Source organism: Periplaneta americana, chromosome 12 (assembly GCF_040183065.1).
Source record: "Periplaneta americana isolate PAMFEO1 chromosome 12, P.americana_PAMFEO1_priV1, whole genome shotgun sequence".
NCBI classification, from domain to species: Eukaryota; Metazoa; Arthropoda; class Insecta; order Blattodea; family Blattidae; genus Periplaneta; species Periplaneta americana.
Window position 1 is genome coordinate 49,144,714 of NC_091128.1, and position 13,034 is coordinate 49,157,747.

General features: G+C 35.0%; 1 protein-coding gene across 1 annotated transcript in view; it reads left to right on the forward strand.

Annotated features, from left to right (window-relative positions):
- The first annotated feature begins 1,587 nt into the window (after nucleotides 1-1,587).
- Nucleotides 1,588-13,034, forward strand: part of LOC138710391 (uncharacterized) — a 243,110-nt gene continuing 231,663 nt past the window's right edge. The window contains exon 1 of the mRNA XM_069841276.1: nucleotides 1,588-1,736. The gene's annotated coding sequence lies outside the window, so the exon portion shown is untranslated. The remainder of the gene's footprint in view (nucleotides 1,737-13,034) is intronic.

Genomic DNA, 13,034 nt, shown 5'->3' on the forward strand with positions numbered 1-13,034 from the left:
TTGTAATCCCATTTATGATATACGACATATCGAATCTAAAACCCTAATTAAGAACGTTGTTTGGTTTAGGTCTATATCGTATTTGCATTATATTAAGGGCCGTATTCATAAACGAGACTATGGATGAAGACTTTCCAAAGTTGACTTTCGTAGTAAAGTTTAACTTTGTTAAAATCCTATTCATAGACAATATTTCTGAGACTTTGACTTTGACTTTCGTAAGTCGAGATTTGACGATCTTGTTCTAATGTTGGCAATCACAATCACTGCTTTCTAAACGAATTAAATTAATAGATAGTTGAAATAGAGTAGGCATTGCCACGATCAAAGCCATCTTTTGAGTCACAAATCAATTAAACAATTGAACATTGGTATATGTTAAGCGATTGTTAACCGTTCTTGCAGCTTTACATAAGAATAATTTATTCGAGGGCTTAGTGTGAAACTAACGTAAGTACAAAAATTGGCATTTTTAGATCTTTACACCATTCGATAATAATTCGTTCTTCTACTTGGTCACAAAAAATCGTAACTCAGTTCCGAACAGTATTGTACTCGTATATAACACAATAAAATTCGTAACTACAAAACATGATGGTATAGTTAATCTGAAATGGAATTTTGTTGTGAATAAAACATCGATTGTAGTTACATTACGTTAGATTTACATTAAGATTCAATATAAAATAATTTTATTCTGAAGATATGGAAGATAAGAAGATGCCACCAATGACAGACTCTGAAAGAGGCATATTATCCTGCTGATAGTTGGCAGAGTTATTCCCTGCATGTCTGCAGAAACTACTTAAAAATTAATTGAAATCAATATTCAGAAAACATTATTATGACGACCGCAGGATTAAAAATTAACGGCATATCCAATAATTGTGTAACTTATCCTCTATAGAATTAAAAGGCCGAAATCAATATTAAGCTATCAATCCTTACTTGTAGCGTAAATCGCGATGAAATAAGAAGTTCAATTATTGGTAGACTAGATAATCCTCTTTGATTATTATTCGTCAGTGAATGTTGAAACATGACGAGGATATCTAATACGTCTGTTTATCAAATCTGTACCTTGATTTGAATGTATTATCTATATCTAATAATACGCTAAGGAACATGAACAGCTTTAATAATCTTTTGGATGTCCTCAATATTCTCGGCAAATATAACAATTTTTTAAATATCAGCCATTTTCCTTATGTTCACGAACGAAAGTCAAAGTCAAAGTCTAGATTTTCGGCGACTTCTAAGTAGTCACGATTGAAGTTTAGTTTCGTCAAAATATCGACTGTGAATAGGAAAATGGTGAGTTTCTACTTTTCGAAATCAACTTTGATCCAGAGTCTCGTCTATGAATAAGACCCTAAGTGCCAGTTCGTGGAATCCCCACAGCCACGAGTTCGGTTCCGCAGTGGGTAATGTATAACTGTCCCAATTTAGGAGCCTGTGTGTAGTACCATTTCTCTACATTACTTTCCTCTTCCCATCCTTTCACTCTCACTTCCCCCTCCACCAGTCGTCACTCCCCCGCCGGGCCCCACTCTCACCTTCTTGATCGGTCACTAGGTGCATGTTACATTGGTGGTGTAAGTGTTTTTGCTTCATCTCCCCTCCCAAGTCTCCAGTTAAAAGCCTTGTACGACTCTGTCTGCCAGTTCATTGCATTTCTCTCACCGCCTCACTCGTGTTTGTGTGCCATTCGGATCAAGTTTGCTGCCATCACACCTGTAAGTACCTTGCCGTCATGTGCTAGTGTTCGTGTTGCTTCAATGATCACCGTATGTCATATGTTCTCTTCGAAGACGCTATGGTGATGTTTACAAATAGTGAAAGCAAAATACCAGTGTTTATTTTGGTCGTTGAGGAACTGTCAACATTACGATCAGAGGATTCAGATAGTTGTCTCCAAATGTAATAAATTTGAGTTTGTGTGTATTCTTCGAGGATAGCTGGAGCTTATAAATTCTGTTAAGCATATTGAGTGTCTTGTAGTGATAATAAAAACCTCTGTGGTAGGTCTATATACATTTGGCAAGACGCAACATAATCTTGCGTGGAGACCATGGTCACAGGTTCGAATCCTATGTAATGGTGTTTTGTACGTTGTCGATGTGATATCTTACGTAAGGTGGAGTCTCGGCTTCGTACTTCCTGTGTGTTCGGCTAGTAATTAGGTAGAGAAAAATCTAGGTTTACGTTTAGATCAAGGCCCCTATCCGGGCTGTAAAAATATGATAGAAATTAATAACAGATATTCAGTTAGATCTAATCTGCAGAAACTTCCAGGCACTCGAGTAATTGACAATCTCGACATAGTCCAGAAACTGATATTTGATCTCTCAATTACAATTTTACACTTATCATCATCATCATCATCATCATCATCATCGTCCTTGCAGGTATTAGGCCTCATGGCCTGTTACGGTCTCCGTCCATCTTTTCAGGGGGCGTCCCAAAGATCGTCTTCCATGTGGTATATAGCGAAGAATTTGTCTTGGGAGTCTGGAACGGTCCATTTTATTGACATGGTTAAGCCATTTTTGTCTATAGTGGTTGAGATGTTCATAAATAGGTGTCATTTAAAATTCTTTTGTAATTAGTTAATTCCTTTTGTGGTCAAGCAAGCTGTAGCCGGCAGTCCTCCTTAGAAATCTCATTTCCGCAGTTATTAGGCGTTGAACATTTGAGTTTCGGACAGTTCAGGCCTCACTACCATACATGAGGACAGGTCTTGCTAGAACTTTATATGCTTTTAATCTGGTATGTTTTTGGGTTTTCGCGGTTGTGAAAACCTGGTTGATGGTTCTTAAGGCTCCATTAAAATGTTGAATATTTTCAGATATATCAGTAACAGGTAAATATGTCAAATTATAACCTAAATATTTAAATGAGTTTACCTGTTCTAACGTATGGGTTCCAATGCAAATTTTACTCCTAACTGGCTATTTTACACTTATATTAAATAATATAATATACAAAGCGTAATTTTATTAAATATTTGTTTCGATAAGATATATTGCTAAAATTATACATTCTCGACTTTTCCGACTTAATAAGTTATTTCAATACGCCTTCTGTCCAGTGTCTGCATTTCCATTTCAATACAACCTTTTATATATTATTTACAAGGTTTTATTCCTAATCAGTAATCACTAATAAATATTCCTTTCATTTATATTTACGAAATATAAAGAATTTTACTAAAAATAATTAAGGTATTTTTTTCCAGTTTTATTTTAGTATATCGTACGCATATATGCTTCATAAAAACTAAATTCGAAGCAATTAAATGTTAAATACAAACCAGAATGGAATAGAGAAACTTCCGGATGAAAGTGTTAAGAGAAAAAAGTAATGTAAGGTCCACTTAAGAGATGTACTGTATTTAGGTTCACTGAAACCTGCAATTTAGGTGCTTGATGTTTAATGAACTTTTGTAATTATTTCCATCCTAGTAGTAGAGCATCGTAACAGACTAGTTCACTGGACACCCCTCTAAATTCAGTAGTTACTCCACAAATATATAATCTAACATTTATACACAATTTACTATGCACTCAAACTGCATTTTCTCTAAATTATGAAATATGGGATTAAGGTATTTTCAGTGCAGAATTTTGCAGGGAATGCGATAAACTGCTCGTTTGGAGTCAAACTGGAATTTATCTACCTTAACTTTAATAGTAAAATCACTGTTTGGAGTGTAACTGCACTAGTTTTTCGCCTTTTCTGACAAATCAGATTTTTGATGAAGTACGGTTTGATTCTAGGCTATTCATTTTTTATCGTGTTAACTTTCAAACAGTTCCTCAAAATCATAAAATTTGAAACTGAAGTCAAAGTTGCTAAGAACGAAAAAATTATTATAAAATTACTGTCATTAAATAATACACAATTTCTCACTCCTACATTACTCAGCCATTAAAATAGTCATTATTTTATGAACATATTTGTCAAACTGTCCATAATTACGTTCTTGTATTCAATGGTTATAATAACACATTACATTTCTGATAGGCCTAATGTGCGTTTTGTACATGTTCTCACAATTAAACCGGAAATTTGTAACACACAATAAAACGGAATCTAATAATTTTTCAACCTCTGAACATCTCCATCCATGTTCTTATTCATGCGTCAGCTATAGATTTTGAAATTTTGAAACAATATCAATTTATGAATTTCCCAATACGTAACAGCAAACGATTGAAAGTTGATTTTACCACGGCCGACTTGATGCTCGCTTCTCTTCCCTTTACAAAAAAGCGAAAGTAACATCAAGTTGGCCGTGATTTTACTGAATTCAGAGTTGCCAACCTAGATAAGCATTTTGAAATATTAAAAATAACTGCTCTAGAGTTATAATGAAAACCACTGCCTTCTACGTATGCTACAATCCTACAATGCATGTAAAATTCATACGCAAACCGCAGTGTTAATTAATATACATTATACGGAACAAATCACTGCATTTGAAAGGTACTGAACTTTATTTAAACAATTCAAACTTCACTTAACAAAAAGAAGTGAGTCCAATTGAACAGTAAAATTACAAGTACTTGAATCATTTTTACTCCTTCACATTTGAAATTGATGTGAAGTTTGTACGTTGGCCAGACTGCTAACCTTCAGTCAACTTTTCGTAATGTAATGTGTGTACTGTACATTAAGATTTTTAAAAATATTATTTCCAAAATATACTATCGTGCAAAAAATACTGCACAATACACGTTCGTTAAGTGCTTTACAAAATCTCGGAAACTGGAAAACTCGCTCTGCTCGTTTTCAAGCTTTTCCTCGATTTTGTAAAAAGCACTTCCCGAACTTCTATCGTAATATACTATTACCACAGTTTAGTATATACAGTCACGAAGCTTGAGTTGTGAGGGTGCTAGGAACAATAGACTGTGCCGGTACTATTTCGCATTGTCTGTAATGAAGCGATATTAGCGATCCTAGTGGTTAGCAACTATCTAAGGATCCATATTTACTACATATTGAGCTTCGTGACTGTAACTTATATACTAGACTGTGCTATTACAGTGTTTGTCCTCTTTAAGGCACAGTACAACACCAAATTCACCCACATCATCCACCTGATCTATTTTCAATACTCAGCAAAACTTGGAATTTTATAGCGAACGCAGAGGTTGCAGAGCAAGTTTACTCCGAGTATTTATGTCATTGTCATCCGACCATGCTTTTATAATAGTCACCTCATCTTATCACACTTCAGTAATTCTTGTAATTTCGAAGGAACGCTATGAAATTACCTTCCGCCACGTTGACCACATTAACAGCAACGCGTTAAATATAAACAAACACGTAGAGATGAACCAGAGTGAATTGTAATTACAGACAGAATAATTATCTCGTGTCTCCATGTTAATTAAGCAATCAGTGCACTCATTAGAACCAGGTACCCAGCTGCTGAAGCCGCTAACCTTGTGAACTAGCAGATCATTTATTTTTACTCTTAAATAATTTACGTATTATTGTAAGAGAGACAATTTTATGAGTTTTTTTTTTTTAATATATTGCGTTAGCATATGCAGAGCAGTCTGTATTATAAACGTGTAACAGTAGTGTTTACTGCTTTAAATACATTTGAAGAGTACAGGAGAAAAACAACCGAAGTCACAATTCTCTTAACCCTTCAGTGCTCGCGCTGTAATTTGTGACACCAGTACTCGCTCCGAATACATTTGTGATCCATCTCTTTTTTTTTTTTTTTTAACAATCAATTCTGTTGCACATATGAATATGTAATTTTACAACATGTATAAAATAGTAGCATTATTTTACTTATTCTATTAAACTGTTTGTGATATAACAGTGTAACTGTATTTTAAATTTAATATTTAAATCAGTGATGTCGATATAATATAAAGAATGGTATTATGATGAAAAGAATGCAATTAGAAACTTTATTATTTCACTAGCGTCGACCAGGAAGACCGTTAAGAAGACTGCTAGATGGGGCCGAAACAGGTCTACAGAGGCCTAATTCGTGAAGGATGATGATGATGATGATTATTTCACTAGCCGTACCCGCGCGATTCGCTGCACTTGTTATAAATAAATATTATTGACTTAAATCTGTTATATTTCCAAATACAGCTTTGTTATTGTTAGTGAATAATTAATTTCTTATCAGTTATAAATAGTTTGCTCCTGAATTACTTTCAAAATCGTATTTAGAACTATGAATGTAACTATTATTAGGTACCATACAATAAGTTATAGAGTTGTCCGATTACTTTTACCTTTAAGCTTGGTATTATGTTAGACCTAACAGCGTCTGAAATAGAATATATTTGTAAGAACTGAAGGTTGTTTACCCTCAGCTGAAAGGAGGCTCTGTCACCAAACGATACCATTTGAAATAAGGTGTTGTACTGCCCTATATTATTTAAAACGTGTGTTGATAACGGATGTACTACTATGAGTACCTACCTAAGTTTGTAATTGGTTGTGAGGGCTCTTGAATCTCAGGAAGAAAAACTTTTCAAGCAGCGCAACGTATTCAAGACTAATTTACAAACATGTTAAACGAATTATTCTTGCAACGAAAACGGATGCTCCCTAGACCAAATAGTCGTATTTCAATTATGTAATTACTTTATAGTTTCATCTGGTATTGTATGACGTTATGACTGAGTTACCTATGTTGTTAATAGTTTTTATTGTAACATTCGGCTATAACTGACCGAGTATATAAGATTTCGCGCTCAGAGGGGTGGAGTTCGGGGTTTGAGATGGCCTACAAACCACAAGTCATGCTGAAGATGTTGGTTTGTTAATTATTCAATATGGAGTATTGTGCACTACATACGACTGTTATCCCTTATACATTACCCTAGCTCACCCAAATACGTAATTAAGCAATATGTACAGTTATGTTACTGAATAATTAACACTTAATATGTGCCGCGTGTATATTTGTAAAATTACTCCATCTCTGACTTTCATTCTTTCATAAAATAACGTAACGCAAATCAGACAGCAAATTTCAGTACGGTACCTCCAAATAGCATTAAATTTAACTGCAGTACATATAACTAATTATTAGTTTCGACAATATTATAAAGTTTTGTGTGCGTAAGGTTCTGTTTAGTCCTACTTTATATGCTTTTGTGCCCAGTCCTCGATTTACTGATGAGCTTCTGTAATGACATAAAGTCTACGTCCATCTAAAGGAACTACACTTTTCAATGATGAGAGAATTATTTAAATCTATTAAATAGTTTCTTCAGATTGCCTCATACAAACACACAAACATTCTCTCTTTGTAATATAATAATATTTAGTATATTATAAACACATAACATCCGTATATTAATCCGATTGTTGTCCAAGGACTCCAAGGCCTCCTTAAATAAATGCAGAGTCATTTGTTTTATCTTTATTACTCGTATTTTAATCTGACCTGGCCATCATATAAAAAACATTGCTATTTTAAAGGAATATACCCTGCCTTATGGTAATGCAGAATTCCTGCAGGCAAATATTATGTACTTCGTTACATCATAGTAATATTAGTAGTAATATTACTAATTAAATATGCTGTGAAACATTATCGATGAGCATAATATATAAATAAATTTCTCAAATATATCATAATCGACAACTATGACTGCATATTTCCGTTCTGCTGCTAACTTTTAAGATTTAAACTAACACATAATATTCGCGGTAGCCGGACTTCCCATTCATTTCAGCAGCTTCAAAACACAAGATAAATGCCAGGCAAGGAACACACATACGGAACACTCTAGCTTCCCCCGATGTGCCTCGTTGCCTAGTACTTAGCGATAGCTTGCCACTTATTTACTTTTTCTAGTGGCTCATATCCTCTTTCCAATTTTTTCCGCTGCAATTTCTTCTAAAATGCTACAGTGGAAAGTTGTACCTCGGAGTGAGACAAGTTGTTAATGCCTTGGAGCTCACAGATTTTCCTACAGCTCCGAGATCCTTTGCAAGAACTCGAGAACGCACTCACCACCTAATGTTATTTCCCCCATTTTCCCATCCTTTTCAGTGCTATTTCGTTATCAATTGAGAAATAAATTTCCACTTCCTTTCTGAGAATTGAGTAGGCTACAAGTCTGGTGGATTTGCATGCGCCATTGCTTCATTTCCAGTGGAGAACTTTCTAATAAATTTAATGTTTGTTGTAAATAATGATCTTGCAACAATATTTTAGAGAAACAACCTTACAGGTGACATCATATTTAAACTTTTTCATATCTTGTTTGATAAACAAATCACATGTTCTATCTCTTAAATTAACTTTCCTCAACGACTCGTGAAGACTCAACTCCAACCTTGACTTAGTGTCCTAGGAATACGCTAATTGTGAATGCAAGATACGAGTTTGTATTTCACAAGAACAATGTGTTGCAATGCATTTTGTTAAGCTCATGCATTCCAATCGAACATTTGAGTTATTCATTATGTTTCACCAAAGAGTGTGAATTTTCTTACATTAATAGAAAATCACCCATCAAATTTCTACAGCACACTAGAGACTCGAGTTTAAATCTCAGCGAAGGCAAGTGAATTTACAGCCGACAGTTACGGTCGGAGTGTTCTCTTATGACAGTTCTTTGCCAAATCATCCATCCCTATCATCGGTGTGGTAGTAACAAGACATTAGTACGTCGTATCATCTCACTGGATATCTAATTCCACGGAATGTTCTACAGGGAAACTTCTACGGGGCAAGAAACCATCGTAACCACGCGACTGGCATCGACCCGAGTATTCTGATGTGGACCCAAAAACAAGACAGGCACACAAAAATCATTCATTGTTTCATAAGTAAAATTGATGATGATGATGATGATGATGATGATGATGATAACAATTATAATGATACGGAAGGCAATAATAATAGCAACAATAATAAATTCAGATCAAATGTCAAGTGGCCCGGTTGCAGAAACGCAAATCAAATCAGTCCCTGATCGCCAATCAGTTGATGTCTGATTTATTTGATTGTTCATTGCGTTGCACAAACGTGAATCTCCAAAAAACTTGTTTCGATTCACTAATTGCTTATTTCAGAGAGAAATGCATTTGACAACAGCGCTATTTAGCAACCACAGCCAATTTGATGCTCTTTAAAAGTCGCAAAACGAATGCATCAAGTGGACTAGGAAAACAAGTGAAAGCTTTGCTGTTTTGTTGCTTTTTGTAGAAAGGAAACAGGCGGATTCTATTTGTATATAGACTACAGTGAAAAAAATTTCGCAAACAAAAAACAAACGTGAGAGGGCTTCTGTTGTGGGATTTGCTAGGGGAGTCGACAAGAAACTGGAATATGCATAGCCTCCATAGCCCAAAATAATTCCATTTCCCATCTCTGTTTACAAATTGAGATCGTAACCTACTCATTAAAAATATTGTGTTGTCATGTGTAGAACCCTGTCAACGGGCTACAACATTCCAGAATTTCAATGATGGTGTAGGCTACATATTGCCTGTACATTCACAGAAAATAAACCTTTTCTATTTCGATAAAGTTCGGCAACATTTATTTTCAACCACGTGATTGGATGTGCATGTGAGCAGTCTATACAACCAATTACTCTTGGAAATCCTGACATGGCTGAAAATTCTCTCTGGATTTCAAGTCGTTCCCTGTCTGAGATTGGGGACTTTACGAGATCCTGCGATAACAAAGCAATTTCATACGTAACATTCCTGACTACTGGGATAATAGTTGATTTGTGGACCCCCAACAAGATCTCCCAAGACTGCCTGAAAAATTCCAACATCATAAAATGTCAGCGTTATTAGAACTTGGTTCATAGGAGAAAGTGGAAGGTTTCGATTTGTCTGTCTGCATATATTTGTTTCAATTTCTGAAAGTAACAAAACACACGAATCCTTACTTAACATAAATCTTTTTTCAAATTCTCTGTCATTATACATAAAAACAATTCATGTCTATCACGGAAATGCCTTCTTCTTAATAATATTTCCTTCATTCTAAAATTTCTTCATCCGAAGAATCCATTTTGTCGAAAACAATATTATTACGCTGTAACTATTTACTATATAAATTGCAGCAACTGCACTATAAAGAGAACAACATAAATACTTGATGACTGATCAGTCACTTAACCGGCAAAAATCTGTTGATCAAATCTGATGAAAGATGATCTCCGATCAAATACTGATTGTTCTTTCTGCAACAGAACTAGAACTGATAGCCAATCAAACCCTCCTTGATCGCTAATCATATTTTGATCGGTGTTTCTGCAACCGGGGCACCCGAAAGGCTAGATCATCGATCATTCACATCGCAGATCGAAGATCGCAGTTCAAATTCTGGTTAATACAATTAAAATTTGAGATGACGTTTCACTTTCACTTCATTGTTTACTCGCTGATTTTGAAATATAAGTAGGCCCAGTTTTTTTGTAGTTCTGAATGCGGTCTAAATAATTGTGAAACAAATGTCACAATAATAAACATTGTTAATAGTCAGTAGGTGCAAGAAACACAGTAGGCGACAAATGTGATGTACACGACATGATTTATTTGTTTAGAAAGTCGCTACCTTCTTTATGACTGTACAATCTCACAAGCTATATTTATTGCCTTCATAAGTGAATAGCTATATTTTCTCAGCAATTAGATTATTGTTTACTCAGTTATTTTGCTGCAAGCAGTGATTAAAATATAAAGCAATTCGAAAAATTTTAATGAACGTTATGTGACTGAGAGAAATTCATATTCTATTAATACACAAACATTTTCAAATATCACAAGGTAAGTATATTATTAAATTTGGTAATTTCTTCCGTTATAGTATCAATAAAAATGAAGTAAGGTCGGCTCTGAATTACCATTAGATTAGACTGAAGTTACAACGTTGTAAAATTGTTTTAGGTGTGCAAATATGTCATTCGGTGAAAGTATAGGCCTACAGCATGCATTTATTATTGGTCACGAATGTTATAAAAAGAGAAAAATATTAATTATCGTACATATCATATTGCTAAGTATATTCTGAACATATAATAATTCTCAATTGTTTTTAATTGCCTTATCACCCCCAAATAAAAACAACTTCGTAAGTTATTAATAAGTACGAATCGGATTACACACACACACACAATTTTTTTCTTTCGATACCATACTACATTCTCTCTTCTAATAAATTAAATATGGAGCGGTTGTAAAAAATAAAGACACAATCTAAACTGATCATACTTCTTGATTCTTAAAAATTCTTGATATTCCGTGCACTGTCTCGTTACAGAAGAAATTAAGGCTGGTTCACAATAAATCGGAAACGGAAACGACAACGAGAGCGGGAACGGAAATATTGTTAAATATAATTTATTTTAACATTATTTCCGTTCTAGTTCTCGTTGTCGTTTCCGTTCCCGGTTTTTTGTGAACCAGCCTTTAGGCGTTTTCAACGCAATCGTTCAATTGCCATAGCAACGAGTTTGCATAATTTCAGTTGCTTGATTGCATGGATAATGTTAATTTAACCCAAATGAAATGGTGTTTCATTAGTTTCTGTTTGTGAAATTGGTATTACCCTCCAACTAATGTTGGGCTTACTCAATTTACGAAAGTGGACGGAGTTTTTTCTGCACTTTTTGACGATTTCTTACCTATAATTGCTCCGTTGTTATTAAGTCATTTCATACAATTTGTGTTCCTTTCTAATACTTGCAGGAAAATCATAAAAACTTTTTTTATATAAGTTAGTTAAATATCACCCATGGTAACAGGTATTATAGTTGTTGAAATTTTATACAAAACACAGATGAGAACCGACGTAAAGAAAGTACAGATTTCAATACTCACTGCAGCTGCCGAAAGTCATCGTGAATCTGGAAGGATAATAGTCCCTTATACGGGTCAAAATTTCGTGAGAAAATATCTTCACTCATCAGGACTCGAACCAGCTCTCATTGCATATCGTTACTTTAAGGAATGGAGCTTTAGATCACGACGATACGGCTGGGAACAAAGAATGGATCGTTACATAAAAATAAATAAAAAATTACTAATTTTTTCTTTATTGATAAAATGCAATGTGCAATTCTGATGTCATAAATAATATATTAAAGTTATTTTCTTTGATTTCTACGTTAGGTATTATAATTATCTTCATTTTTCTCACTTCACGTGTTAGGAGAAAGAATTATAAAGTTACATCATCTCAAAATTTGACGTATTACAGAAAGAAAAAGGTAAATGTTTCGCCATTACGAAGGCGCTTAGGGAGCATAGAAGTAGAGCTACACGTTTACCTGACCTCGCCACTGAAATGACCACGTTCCGACAGCCTTTCACCTCCGACAAAGAAACGGTACTCAATTTCATAGGAGGCTGAGTGAACTTCGGGTCCGTTCTGGAAGTTTTGTTACCGAGAAAATTCCATCACCACCCGTGATTGAACCCTGGACCTTTCGGTTCGCAGTCAGTTGCTTCACCAACTGAGCTTCTCGGCCGCGCTATTACAATAAACTTACTTACTTACTTACTTACTTACTTACTTACTTACTTACTTACTTACTTACTTACTTACTTACTTACTGGCTTTTAAGGAACCCGGAGGTTCATTGCCGCCCTCACATAAGCCCGCCATAGGTCCCTATCCTGAGCAAGATCAATCCAGTCTCTATCATCATATCCCACCTCCTCAAATCCATTTTAATATTATCTTCCCATCTACGTCTCGGCCTCCCCAAAGGTCTTTTTCCCTCCGGCCTCCCAACTAACACTCTATATGCAATTCTGGATTCGCCCATACGTGCTACATGCCCTGCCCATCTCAAACGTCTGGATTTAATGTTCCTAATTATGTCAGGTGAAGAATACAATGCGTGCAGTTCTGTGTTGTGTAACTTTCTCCATTCTCCTGTAACTTCATCCCTCTTAGTCCCAAATATTTTCCTAAGCACCTTATTCTCAAACACCCTTAACCTATGTTCCTCTCTCAAAGTCCAAGTTTCACAACCATAAAGAACAACCGGTAATATAACTGTTTT